The sequence below is a fragment of the Notolepis coatsorum genome (genome assembly GCF_963971535.1).
Source record: "Notolepis coatsorum genome assembly, chromosome: 6".
In the NCBI taxonomy this organism is placed as follows: domain Eukaryota; kingdom Metazoa; phylum Chordata; class Actinopteri; order Aulopiformes; family Paralepididae; genus Notolepis; species Notolepis coatsorum.
The window spans coordinates 113,138,076-113,152,969 of NC_140170.1; the positions used below are offsets into that span (position 1 = coordinate 113,138,076).

Here is a 14,894-nt window from a genome sequence, read left to right on the forward strand (position 1 = left end):
CAACCAGCCAGCATCCCTCCCTTCTCCACTCCGCGGGCACCCAGCCAGACAAATATAGCCCCTCAAATCCCTTAGTCCACAGACCCACAGGTCAGGGTCTGCAAACCCGACACATACTGAAGTCTACTCACACCACAAAGGAGAGGTTGGTTCCCTCTCTTTCACACACACAAACACACACAATACTGCAGATGAACACTCGCACAGAGGTCACATGTCACAGATGTAATCTCACATACACACACAGAGAAAAAGAGAAAGAGTATGAGTAGTGGCAAACAATAATACCAGCTCAGAGTGACAGACATAGTCAGACACAAGAGTCAAGAATGGCCTTCATCCCACATGCATTACCATAACACTGGGGCATTAGGCTATTATGACTCTCCAACAATGACGACACCGCTAAAATAAAAGTGTGTGGGGCTGGAGGCCAATGCTGCTATGTGTTGAGGCACATATAGACCAAGGTACTGAAATGTTACACATAGAAGAACCAAGGATCCAGGCCGGTTTAGTATAAAAAAGGAATAGGCTAGCGTATTTCAAATAGCCTACTTTACAGTAGAACCTAATGAATCAGAACCTCTAATATATTGTATTGCGTGCACATAATGGGTTACATTTCCTTGGTGTACACATGTCAAAATTAGACCGCAAAAACACTGCAGAATGCGTCTTCATGCACAACGTGTCACATTGTTCCGATAAAAGATTTGGAGCACTACATTTCAATCCTCTACATTTCAATGCTCTGAACATTCTCCCATAACAACTTTCATTCCTGAGTGGTTTGGATAAACAAGTTTCTATTATGCTCGAGATCCCTGGGATTTATTGTGATTATTCCACCTCAATAAATGAAAACTGCTCCCCAAAGATGGCCTATGCATGTTTAATCAAGCGGATCTTTTCATTTAAAATGTGTTGCTATTTTTTGACTCTTCAGATCAGTTGGGCTGTGCTCACCCTGTTTGTGTGTGTGAGAGAGTGAGAGTGAGAGAGAGCCTAGTAGCGACACAGGCTCAGATTAGCAGGTAGTGTTAATTAGCAGAGTTGCACACGGCCTGCAAGAAGCCAGATCACGGAACTGACCCGACAGCGGTGGCAGGTCACTTTTGCCGCGAGCCGCCATCTGCTCACCTGCAACACCAACCAGCCCCTCCCATAACCACCACTAGCCTAAGTATAGCAGCCTCTCCATTCTCCTCTCCACCACTCCCTCCATTCACCCCCCCCCCCCCCCCCATCTCTTTAAACCCTCAGCCAGCCTAACAGCCGGTGTCTTCCCCTATCCAATCCATCTCTCCCTCTCATCTGTTTTCATGTTTCCAGTTCTACTGCATCCCTTTCTCGACTCCTCACCCCTTGTGCCAGGCACCTCCATCAGCCCCCTCCATCAGGCGCCTCCATCAGCCCTCTCCATCAGGCACCTCCATCAGCCCCCTCCATCAGGCACAACTCTGAAAGTTATCCACCTCTGGTTTCCATCCTTTCCATCCTTTCCCTCATATCCTCCATCCTTTCTCCATGCCTTCTGTTTTGGTGAACAGCCACTCCATCACCGTGTGTAGTAAGTAACTCTTGATTGTTAATTTTCCTCTTCCAGGTTCAACCTTTCCTCTTCTCTCAATCTAATTCTTCCTCCAAGCAAACACTCCTCTTGCCTATGTAGGCTAGAACGCCTCATCAGTTGTCAGTTTTTCTGTTGTCTAAATTAAGGAGTCAGGAACACCCTCACATACTACATGAAGTGAGACATGACTGACTGAATATAATTGAATGTCAACTGGATGATCTAACACCATGTGATTTTTCATATGCGTAAGTATACTGTGATATCAATGTTGAAAAAATAAATATGTATTCCATATCATCAGCCCTGATATATATATAATATATATATATATATATATGATAAGTAATTTCTTTAGGGTTCTCCCTATATCCTCCACCTTACATCTCCACCTTACCTCATCCCATACTTCAACTTTACTACCCCCCCCTCTCATCCCATACCTCATCTCTAGAGTTTGACTAGTATTCATGTAGGCTATATATATATATATATATATATATATATATATATATATATATATATATATTTTAGGTGAGTTGTGACCCGCAGACAGCAGTAGTGGATAAAATGCCAACCTTGCCATGAATAAATCGTTACTTGTGGTTTCACTTTGGTGTTGGCTATAACAAATGAGGTAAGATTGGCAGAGCAGTCAACACCTCTGAATGTTTTGCTGCTATAGAGACGACAGAAACCTTTGCCAGAGCATAAATAATAAATGTTAAGGGACACTTGCCCCAGCATAGCCTTCTCTCTCTCTCTCCCTCTTTCATATATAAACACACACATCACACACACAGACGCAGGCATTAGGAGGGGTGGGGGACAAATCGATACAGCGGGTATATCGCAATAATTTGCATGCAAATATTATATGAATACACTGACGCCAAGTATTTATCAAATGTTTAGCTTAACACTTTCAGCATCACGCTTAATCCCCATCTCTGCCGCTAGAAGGCCATCTTAAAATAGTAATTTCCGCGATGTTTGCAGAGCTGTGTGTGTGTTCTGCATTATAGCTGTGGAGACAATGGTGTGGCTCATTTGACAGACACTACTTGTAGTCCAACATGGAAAAAAGAGTTTGTTTCTACACACTGTAGTTTGTATTTTATTACACGCTAAACATCACGCATTTCCAAGATAATCCAGTCTTTTTTCATAGATTGCGTGATAAAATGCGTTATGTGCAATACGCCCGAATCGTTCTGGTTGATTCCCTAAAACCCCAAATAAAAAGGTATATAACATGTACATATGGGGGGTCGTTTTAACTCAAAACTGTGATGGTGTTTGCCGAGCATGTTTTACGTCCGGTAAAACACAGAACTGTGATCGTTAGAAAAACGCGTTTCAGGTTCGGTAAAATAGACATAGAATATACCTTACCATAGCCAGAAGGTATTCCAAAAAGAATAATTCCAAGTGATCGCATCGCCATCGCGATTACCAGTGTATATGTCTATACACGTTTCGATGGTAAAATACGCTTAGGCAACGGAATTTCGGGGCGATCAATGTGAATCTCTGTTCAAGAAGGGGGAGGAGCCTTTAACAACAACAAAATAAAGGTTAGACGTGTATCCACGCCAATGCAATACCAGTTCAGACAGACGATACTGCCACCTGGTGATATTCGATCGGCATTGCAATTCCAATGTATACAAACGAGCCAGGGACGGCTAGAATGATCTGGATGATTTAGAACGGGGATCAGAGGAAGAAGATGGGACACGCGCACACACAATATATTTATATTTATAGCAGACTTAATGATTTTAGAATATTTCAGCTAATGAAGTTAAATAAACTATGCAGTTTGTTTTTATAGTGTAACGTTTGGCTACTTGAGAGAGAGACTCTTTACATGCGACGCGAGTCAGTCTGACTAGCGGAGCGCGCACTACGTTCCGTTGTCTCTGAATGGATTTGGTAGCGTAATTTCTGCATCACCGTTTTTAAAGTCGTAGTGAAGATTGATTTATATGAAAACCGATTTATGTATAATTTAAGCAAATTCCACGCCATTCCGCGATAATTAAAAATTCCGTGTTAATATCTCGATTCCGTGAAATCCCCCGCAATTGCGGATTCCATAGGGCCCTACCCTTTCCTCACTATTGGAACTCCGGGAAAAAACTAAACTGATTTCTCGCTGTGCCTGAGAGCGTTTCCAGGGTTAGCTTAGCAGCTAACATTAGTTAAGGTTTTACCGCGATGTGGGCATACAGGAATGGCGAGAATGCAAAGCATGGACCAGTTACTTGCAGAGTTTTCTCTGCACATAGAAAGAGCAAGACGCGTTCTCCTGGGCCTTGTGTTCTGCTCTTGGGTTCCAACCTAGACGCCACCCTAACAGTTACAAGTGTTTTGAACAACTGTAAATAGGACACAGTTTTTAAGCTTAAAAGGGAACGATTTTATTATACATGTCATCCACAATTGGCAAGGGGACCAGTGTCCAGTGCGCAAACAATCCGTCATCGATAAGGCAGGCAGTAGGGATGGGTACCGAATTCGGTACTTTTGAGGTACCGAACCGAAACACGTCGGTACTACAGAGTATCGATTCAAGTGAGATACCGGATTTTTTTTTTTTTTTTTTTTTTAATCCTTTTTTTTTTTTTTTTTTGCTTTTTTATTTTCATGTCAACGTTCACACGCACAATATATGCTTACCTAGGATTTGACTTGATTCAACAACAAAGCAGTCGGAGCAATGGCAAGCCGAAAACGGTCGAAATTGTAGTTATTTGAAGTTTGGATTATTTTTTTCACGACTGAGGTAGGTAAATAAACATTTTTGAGACTAAAGTACCGAAAAAAGGTACCTGTTGGGTACCGGTATCGATTCACAGGTACCGGTACCGTATCGGTTCAAATGTGAAAGGTACCCATCCCTAGCAGGCAGTGAGCTCACATTAAAGGAAAACGCCAACATTTGCCATCTTCCCTGGAGTTAGACAAGAAGATACATACCTTTTTCATCTCTGTGCATGCATTAGGCTTAGGGAACGCCTGCACCGTTAGCCTAGCTTAGCGTCAGTCACTGGAAGTAGGTTCCTCCAGCAGCCTAGTTCCCAGCCTACTTCCCAACAGTCACGAAATACACTCCAAAACGTTCCTGTAAACATGTTGTGACCTGTGTATTTATTTACCACATGGAGAAATAAAAAATAATTTAATTAGACATTTACGTTTTCTAATATTTTTTTGCCTAACCACTACTGTCTGGGCTCAGTGATTTCACGCAATGCAGTGCTATGTTCTAACGTCGAGGCCAGTGTTTACATTTTCATTTCATTCAAAGGATCTGAACCGATTGAAGTTATTATGGATACCATGACTGTGGTAATGTTTTTAGATGGAAGGCTGTATTCCATCTGTCTAACGTTAGCGAATATTGTGAGATTGATGAATAGGACGTAACTTTGCTGGACTATCCGACCTAGTATAATATTCCTTAGCGCGGTCCCTGCATCCCTTGGCTTTTGATTCAATGCTAATTTCGCTTGCTGACTGGTGTTACATTAGCCCATATCGTGACTGTGCTGCACGCCAACAGGGTTTGGACAAGTGAATCCACACTTGTGGTATTATTATTAGTCTTTTATTATTAGAACGTAGCACTGCGTTGCGTGAAATCACTGAGCCCAGACAGTAGTGGTTAGGCAAAAATAATATCAGAGTATATCTGCTTAGAAAACATAAAGGTCTAATTCAATTATTTTGTATTTCTCCATGTGGTAAATAAATACACAGGTCACAAAATGTTTACAGGAACATTTTGGAGTTGTATTTGGAGTGTATTTCGTGACTGTTGGGAAGTAGGCTGGGAACTAGGCTGCTGGCGGAACCTACTTCCAGTGACTGACGCTAAGCTAGGCTAACGGTGCGGGCGTTCCCTAAGCCTAATGCATGCACAGAGATGAAAAAGGTATGTATCTTCTTGTCTAATTCCAGGGAAGATGGCTAATTTCCCAAAATGTTGGCGTTTTCCTTTAAGTAAGCAGAATACTTAGCAGTGCTCATACAAATGTATGGCTTTTAACAGGTTAACGTTCAGCGCACGCATGTCGTGGCACTTTGCCCTCGTCTGCCGGCTCCGGGCTGCGTTTTTGCCAATCAACCAATACATTGTTGGTAAGTTAAAGCATTGGTTTTTGGACCTGGCAATTCAAGCTGCCCACTGCTGGAACCTCTAGTGTAATGATCATGCACTATGCACAGTATTAATGTACACAATCTGTTTATGTATAAAAACAGGAGTTTTACTGCTCATGACCAACTTGAACAGCACAAGTGTATTAAAAGACAATCTATTTTCAACGTTAAGCCAAGAGAGGCGGGCATGCATACGGCTCACATTAGACCTTAGTGAGCAGCCCAGTACCAACCGCGCTGCCCTGTTCTGGACCACCTGAAGCTTCCTGAGGTCACCACCGGCAGCAGACGACCACATCGCAGAGCAATAGTCAAGATGACAGTATCGAGTTACAAGACGAAACATCCGACGAGCGTCATTTGACAAGCCATTCGGACAAGTGACCACGTCCGGTTTGGCCGGGTCCTGAACGGACCAGTCACCGCTGATGGAGAATTATTGACCACCTTTGTAGCCAATGAAATTCTGGCCAACGGTATTACACAAGGGCTGATTCCTACGGTAAATGGAGAGAAGACGAAGATGATGTTTCTGGATTTTACTTGGATATTATTACAGATACAAGGATTACAAAAACGTCTGTAAAACACACATTTTCCATGAGATTGTTATAAACTTTGGACCTGTACTGTTCTCAGGCTATGGCAGGGTTTCCGTTAGAAAAAATTGTTGCCGGCCTCAGTGTCCGGTAGATTTCAATCTACCGGTCAAATGAGAGACATTCCGGTCAGAGTTTATTGAGCTTAAAAACAATTGATAGGCAAAAGAATGACAACAAAACAAAAGAATGACATCATCAAGGCATGTAGATTTATAATATTTTTACTTAAAACTAGGCTACTTTTGCGTATAAAGTCATTATATTCCAAATAAAATAAGTCCCGAGACTCGTGCTGCTGCCGACTTTAAATCAAATAGGTGTCTGTGGGCAGTCGCCAGACATTAATAAACAACAGTCTGTTATAATCACATTTTTATGAGCTAACGAATTCCGTTATATTGGACATTTGTATTAATTATATCAAGCAAAGAACTGAGAAATTTGGCAGAGAGAGACGGCAACATTATCGTGCGTCTCCGTGACGACTCTCTCTCTCCACCTCCCAATGACTTATTTGCGAGAGTATGGCGCTGCAGAGCAGCAGATTCCGCTGTTATTGGCTCTTTTCTGGGAACCGCACAACAGCGCCCCCCACCCAACATTGAATTGAAAATGGCTGAATTGGAGTACTGCTGGAGTACTGCATTGTGCTGCTGTTGCTCCGGCTCTGCAGCTTCACAAAAGTTTGCACACCCAGCACTAAGCTCTCGCTGACAACGTCGTTGTCATTATTAGAAGCAACGATGAAACAAATCATGTAATGATTGTTTCGTTCATCGCATAGGCTATTTAATTTTAGCCTATTTTAATACAATTCAAATAATCAAATTGTGCTTAGACTGAGGGGATTATTTTCACCGGACATTAAGACCGGAGAGATTAAATATGTCGGACTTCAACAGATTTTGCCGGTCAAATACCGGTAATTACCGGCTAACGGAAACGCTGGGCTATGGAACAGTTATGTTTTCCAGCTCCTATCTCTCAGCTGGAATTCAAAAACAGAAATCTGGCAACGAGTAAACAAAACGTGAGTCACTTATTTTTATTTCAGTGTGTTCAAATCTCTAACTCTATTACATTACACACATTAGAGTGATTCTTCTCCTCTTGTGGAAGAAGGTTCAGAATATTTCCTTTTAAAAAGAGACCAGACTCATACATGCGCTATAAGTGGTTCAAGTAATAAATCGCAAATTACTTTGGGTATGCAATAGTCAGGCGTTTTATGCAAAATGTGCCCTCAGCATATGGGGTTAATACAAAATCAAGAGGATTTAGCCAAGGCCCTTAAATCACCTTAATTCATGATGAATCGGCATAGAATTAGATGTGCTTGCTGTCCCTCGCTGAGCACAGGGCTAATAGCCTGTTAATGAATAGCGTGTTATGACTAGCTGAGATCATCGCTGATTCTAATCCATGCAAATCTGCTGTCTATCATTTGTAGGTACAAGGTACAAATTTGATTGCAATTAGTATATTGTGGTGAAGACAGGTCCCTTGATAACATTAATCCAATGTGAATGCACATTGCATTAATTTCAGCCACAAAACTGGCTTTGCTGTAGCCTATGTATATTTTCATATTTTGCTCGAGGCAGTGCACTCATTATCACTTATTCTGCGGTTATTTTGACATATCAGCAACTAGAAATGTTATTAAATTTGCACATCATCCAGGAGCATGTCATGACAAGTTCATTATCACACCCCGGTAAAAACATATTCTGTTGGGAATGTGCCTTTGTAAAAGAGATTCTCAATTTAAGAAGGTCCCCACATAACAAATATAGAGTCCCGTGTGAATAATAGCCTAGGTTCTGGTGACATTTCGCTCGACCACAATGTGCTCACTAAAATTTTCTGGGTCACTCCCATGGCTTTTTTTTGGGTTACCATTTCTTATCAACAATGATGCCTCATTCAAGTTTTTATTTCAAACTCCTATTTAGGCTACCATTATTTAACAATTGTGAATATGTGGACAATAATAGGCCTACTTCAATTACAAAAAAATACACAATACTTAAAATTACATTACATTATAAAATGATTTACTCAGTGGCTTTGCCATTATTTCTAATGAAGCCTTAATTTGACACAAAACATTGGCAGGCTTAACTGACCCAACAAACTGAGCCAAATAGAAACATTAATGGCTGAGAATTTCATAGATATACAGATACAGATGTTAAACAGAAAATAATCCTGAGCATCAACATTGAGGGATGAAAATGTAATTCACATTGGGTGTAGGGGGTTGAGGGGGGTGTTATGGGACCTGGACATTAGATTAGACATTGACCCAAAAAAGATCTACACGGTCTGCATATAAACAGTTGACTCATGGACATCAGTTAGGTCCTGTAGACCAGCGGTTCTCAACAGGGGTGCCGCAGAAAACTGCCAGGGGTGCCTTGATTAAAAAGATTAATTTTTTTTAATTCTTTTTGGATTACAGAAAATTATCACCAAAGTGCTATCTGTTGCAGCTGCACTGTTTTCCATGAAAATACCATATTTGGATAAGTTTGACCATTTCTCAAAATCTGAAAATCATTATTTAATAAAACACAGAAAAGGATCACCAAGTTACTCTGGATAAAAAAATACTTTACAGACAACATTGAGACAAAGCTTCCTGACACATCTCCATCCAAACTCTTGGAAGAACTCATTGAAATCTCATCCGATACCACCTGGAGAGCTAGTTTCAGAGTGTGGTGCTGAGTACCAAGTATCTCATGATGCAGCAGTTAAGGTGTTGATACCATTCAGCACCACATATCTGTGTGAAGCTGGCTTTTCATCCATGACAGCTCTGAAAACAAAATATAGGGCCAAGTTGAGCCTTGAGGATGACATGCGTGTTGCCTTGTCAAAGATCACCCCACGTATTGACCGTATTATTAGCCAGCAGCAGCAGACCTCGCATTAAGCCAGAAATGTCCACTGAGTGAACGAGTGCTTATTTTCTTATTTATTTATATTTTTTGAGAAATGGTAACTTGGTGATCCTTTTCTGTATTTAAAGGGGAACTATCTTCTAAATGGCCTTTTTGAGTGTTTAGCATTGTTTCCTAGCTATGTGAACTTATATTAATATGATCTATGTCTAAAAATTCTCATATTGGCGCATTCTTCCAATTCTCCTCTCACAATATTCACCCTCACTGAACTGAGTCATCTGAAAATGTGCGCGATTTGTGATGTCAGAAAGACACCGCTGCATGTTAATGAAGAGGTGCAAGATGAGCTGCACACAGTGGTTGGAGCCCAGGCTCAAAACGGCTCGAGATCTTGAGGTAGAAAAATGATGTTTTTGAGGACTTGATTAGAAATACAAAACAATGAATAAAAAAAATATATATATTGCAGAGGTGTTCCATAGACTCACAGGAATTGTGTAAAAGTGCCCAAATAGTGAAAGAAATAGTAAAATAGTTCCCCTTTAAAGAAAATACATGATTTTCTGTTTTTGAGAAATGGTCACACTTATCCAAATATGCTATTTTTATGGAAAAGTGTGCAGCTGCAACAGATAGCACTTTAGTGATAACTTTCTGTAATTTTATTTAAAGAAATATGCTATTTGATTTACTACTACAAGCAGTGTAATGTCAACAGTACTAAGCCATTTAAACCTGAAACACCTGTTAATAATGCATTATATAGCATGCATAAGTGCATATACACACAAATGTGTTTCCCGGTTTCTTAAATAAACATTATTTTGAAAGCAAGCACTTTTGTCATCATTGTAGCAAAAAAGACAGGACCGGAAAAGTATTTATCGTATGTAGGGGTGCCCTGGAATATTTTATTGAACACAGGGGTGCCTTGGCAGCAGAAAGGTTGAGAACCCCTGCTAGGCGACCCTGGCAAGAAAAATGTGGTACAGACAGCTCCCTGACAGTCACCTAGATCTTACAAAGAGACTAGTTGATAATAGACAGGTATGTGTTCCTTATGCTCTCAGCTAGCATACTGAAGGCAAAATATTTTTACCAAATACCATTGGAACGGGAAACGGTGTGCTTTCTCCCCACTAAAACATACTGAACCAAAAACCATGACCCCAAACCTGTGATATGATTGGGACCGTATAGAGCAGGGGCTAAGACCCTCACTCCCCCTGCCTTGGTATTGTTAGGTGGCTAATGACTTTTAACGTCTTTCAACTGTGTCCATTTGATTCGCTGCCTCCATTTGTGCATGTGACTGTTATCCACCTTTTGTAGAGTTTTAAAACTGAACTGATCGAAATGTCTTTGAACCAAATAAAGGCTCAGGAATCTATAAACAGCAAACACACACACACACGTACTTACAGTGCACTCATACACACAGCACCAAAACTCGATAGCAGAAGCCAAGGGAGAGAAGGATCAAAAGCAGAGGGAGAGTTTTGAGGGTGGAGGAAGAGGAGAATGGGTAAAGGCGTGTGTGTCTTCTACACAGAGCTTTGCTAACGTTCTATAGTATTTAAGGTCCCATGTTTATGTTTGTCTAAGGAGGAACACATGAGGAGGAGAGAAGAACTCTGCTAGGAGGATGAGAAAAGTGTGAACCTGCTGACTTTAAAGGCAATTACAGCAGCAGCCGCTCCGAGGGTTGCTGCTATCGATCTTTTGCTCGCTTTCTCTCTCTCCTTCTCCATCCCTCCCTCCCTCCCGCTCCGTCATTTTCCCACGGACTGCTAATTAGCATGCAGGAGGGGTGCTGCAGGGGCACCTACCTACCTGGGGAGCGGTGGTCTCGAGGAACAAACAAATACACACACACACACACAGACTAATAACAAATCCTAAATGTGGGCGGTGAACTTCATTGTGTGGGCTGGGGCTAAGCTTCTGACTTCAAGCATTTCAGCCATTCCATTCTCTCCTCCCTGGGGGAATTGGGCAAAATGTGTAGGCTAGGAGACATGAGGGAGAAAATGGCATTAGCTGGGGCAACTCAACACCAAATGGGCTGCTTCTATCTAATTTAGAGTCTAATGTTCTGGGTGTTTTGTCTTGAATTTTCATCAGCCAACATGGGGGGGGAATCATGGCATTACACGGTCATATTAGTTACTGACCAAAATCTAGGGAATCTTTAATTGAAGAGTACATCATCGGAAAGGACACAGCTCCACCTTCATTTATTCATTATTCGTAAGAAAAGCAGACACTCTAATTATCCAAGTATTCCTGTCTTGCAAATGAGACAGATTTGGGTGCCAAAAAAAATTCAATTATGTTATAAAAACACAAAGCTGGTGTTAGAGCAGGCAATAATGAAGCCTCGCAGAGCGTGATTTGCCAGGCCTTGTGTGCAATAAGCATCGAGAAAAGGGAAGGTTTTCTAAACCTGAAAGAACGCTGAGGCCATGAGCACGGCTTGCTATTTATAGCGGCATATTTTTTATTCAAGAGGACTCTGCTGCTGCGCTTTCTCTCACGCTCCTGCTCCCTCTCACCTCTCCTCTCTGTTCCAGCACATTGTGTTCTGCAATAAATAAGGGGAGGGGGGACGACGACAACACTCTTTCATACACAGGTGTGAATCCTGAAATTATCTACAGCAATAAAAGGCGATTTAATTTCCCGTGCAGCCGCTGACTGTATTCATCATAGCCTGCTACTGCATCTTCCAAGCCTGGTATATCTGTGTATAAGATCTCTGGGCTCCCTCTCCCTCTCCATCCCTGCATGCGGTTATATGCAACCCCATAGGGTACACCCCCACCCCCGTTTCTCTAGTTGGAACCATTTTAAATGAATTAAATATATTGAGTGGGTGATTAGATCTACATAACATGTCATCGTGTGAGTAGTGTTTACATGAGTAGGAAAGCTTTTGTTTAAGTTATTGAGCAATGACATTTCCCCCCATTCCGAAGTCCCCACATTATGCATTAAACTAAAGTTGCATTCATTATGAATCAACGTTAGTGGCGGTTGCTAAAATGACTCGTAAGATTGTTACGAGAAGTGTTGCGGTTGCCCCCTTTCATAGTGATTTTCTTTGTGCATGTTCTGCAGACAGGGTGGCCATCTTCCATCAACTTCCCCTCACCACCTTTATAAAAAACTAAAACACCCCTATACTTCAGACTTAATCCTCGAAGGCTGTCATTGCCGTCCGCCACTGAAGCACAACAAACACACGTTGCGTGCTGCAACTGCGTTCCGTTGTAGGAAGACTGTTGGCCAACTTTGGTTGATGCCTGGGTTTACATTATCCGGGCTAGGGGTGTAAAGGTACACGTATCCGTACCGAACCGTTTCAGTACTGGACCTTAGGTTCAGTACGGCTGTGTACCGAACGAATACAACGATATGTTAAGTTAACCACTAACGACCACCCACAGGGGCTGTTTTTTCACAATCTAATAAAATCTAATTTTTTTTTTTTTTTTTACAAGTCGATTATTAATTTCAATATAGAATATTTGTTGACAGCCATACAAGTACAATTACCGTAATTCCTCTAATAGTAACCGGGTCTCAAATACAAGCCGGGTCTCTATTAATGGCCGGGTGCGCTCTTGAGCTAAGCAATTATAAGCCGGCCTCCTAATACAAGCCGGGTTACTAATATACTGAGCTGCATACTGAGCTAGTTACTTGATTTCACTTTGAAAACGTTGAAATGACCAGTGACCACCTGTAATTGGACTGTTTACTATTTCATACAGTACTTGGTTTCAATAAATGAACCCAGTACATTTGACTGGGTTCAAACTGACACAAAATGTTGATTTATTCATTATGATCCGTTTGAAAATTTGAAATATAGGCCTCCCTCTTATACAGGCCTCCTCCTAATACAAGTCTGGTACCCGCTACAGTTGAAACAAATACAAGCCGGGGTTACTATTAGAGGAATTACGGTAGTTACTGCAAACTACATCACCCCTGAGTGGAACATGGAAAGCCAAACTGTCCCCCACTGTACTGAAATCCTGTGAGGTGTGGTGTCGTTGTGTGAGCAGGCTTCTCACACACAGGATTTCAGAGTGAGATTTCTGCTCAGCAGGAAAACCAACATTGGAAGCTATGGTGGAATAACTTTACCATAAAAAAAGTTTGTTATGTTGGAACTTGGAACACAGCTACATTATACGTTATCTAAATAGATAAAAACAATGGTTTGTGTTTGTGCATTTCCAAATTGTGCCAACAACATGTCGCTCGCTTCACATAGACTATTGATACGGATGGACACGCTAGATGGATGGACCCAAACACACTCGCGGCATCCTGGCTGTACCATAATACTTTTTTCCTTGATAAATCTGAGTGGAGATAATATAACATCAATTATTACTATTGATACGGATGGACACGCTGAAGATGTGGCTAGCTGGCTAGACAAAGTGGAGGTAATGTGAGGTTAATTATTACAAATGGTAACCGACTGTTTTGCCTGATAATTTTACATTAAGCATCAGGTTCACCACTATTGCAATAAGCTCAATAAACACAATTTGACCAGAATTGTTCCCATTTGGACATTGAAACACGTGAACCAGCACTAGTTTTTTCAAGCGGAAACCCTGGTTGATGCTGGATAGTATTTACCACAAACCATGCCAAGCTTTTTGAAAGAGTGGTTAATCAAATGTGGTTAATGGTTATAATTATTCAAATGAAAACGGTAATACTAACCAGTCTGGAATTTTACCACGGTTTTATAGTGAAACTGGCAACCGTTTCCTCCCTATGGCAAAGTGAGTGACGCCCCCTTCCTGGTGATTCTCCACCTCCACCCCCACTTACTCCTTCTCTTCCTACACAAGAACACAGAAACAGGGAATCCTCATTACCTCAGCATCAACCTCGTCAAACACGCCGTGTACACCCGCACAGAGGACACACACAATGGAAACCAACACAAACATACAGATGGCTAATGAAACAGCGCTGTTCAGTTCATCCCATAATAATTAAAATCCAGGCACTTAAAAACCAATCACCAACTGCAGATAAAGCGTGCACTTTAAGACGATAAAACCCACAGCAGGTAAGTGAAACAGCAGGGACGTTGCATTGTCTTTCGACAAGCCCTATTCTTTGATTTCTGCACTGGTAATAAGTAGGGCCCAATTAAATACATTGAAATTATTCTTTGCAGCTATAATGGGCTTCAGACGAAGGATGATGACTGCAAAAAAGAGCAGAGCGATTTGAAAGCTAAATCATACCTCGGGAATATTACAAAGAAGCAAGGATGAAAAGCGCATGATAAGACTGAGGCAACGGTAATAGCTGCAAGTTGAATAAAAGTTTTGAAATGCAGGAGAATGGTCGACATCTCACTCCCCTTGCCTACATATTAACAGTGTCCTCATTGACACACACACACACACACAACCAGGTCCACGTTAAAGACACACACATGCACAAAGTAGCAGCTTACTGTATTTAGAGTTCAGCTCTCTGGGTTTCCAGCCAAGTAGGATCAGGTGTTTCACAGATAAAAGCACAGTGCAGCAGCAGCAGCTCTGAAGCGAGACAACGCCGACATTCGTTTTGTCTCAATAAATACTCAAA

At 41.5% G+C, this 14,894-nt stretch overlaps 1 protein-coding gene across 7 annotated transcripts in view; it reads right to left on the reverse strand.

Moving 5' to 3' along the window:
• The window catches only part of r3hdm2 (R3H domain containing 2), a 199,736-nt gene that overhangs the window by 162,051 nt on the left and 22,791 nt on the right, over window positions 1-14,894 (reverse strand). For 6 of the 7 annotated variants that reach the window (XR_014619818.1, XM_084316860.1, XM_084316858.1 and 3 more), the window contains exon 2: window positions 14,010-14,131. The exons of the other annotated variant lie outside the window; for it this stretch is intronic. The gene's annotated coding sequence lies outside the window, so the exon portion shown is untranslated. The remainder of the gene's footprint in view (window positions 1-14,009; window positions 14,132-14,894) is intronic. 7 annotated transcript variants of the gene reach the window in all.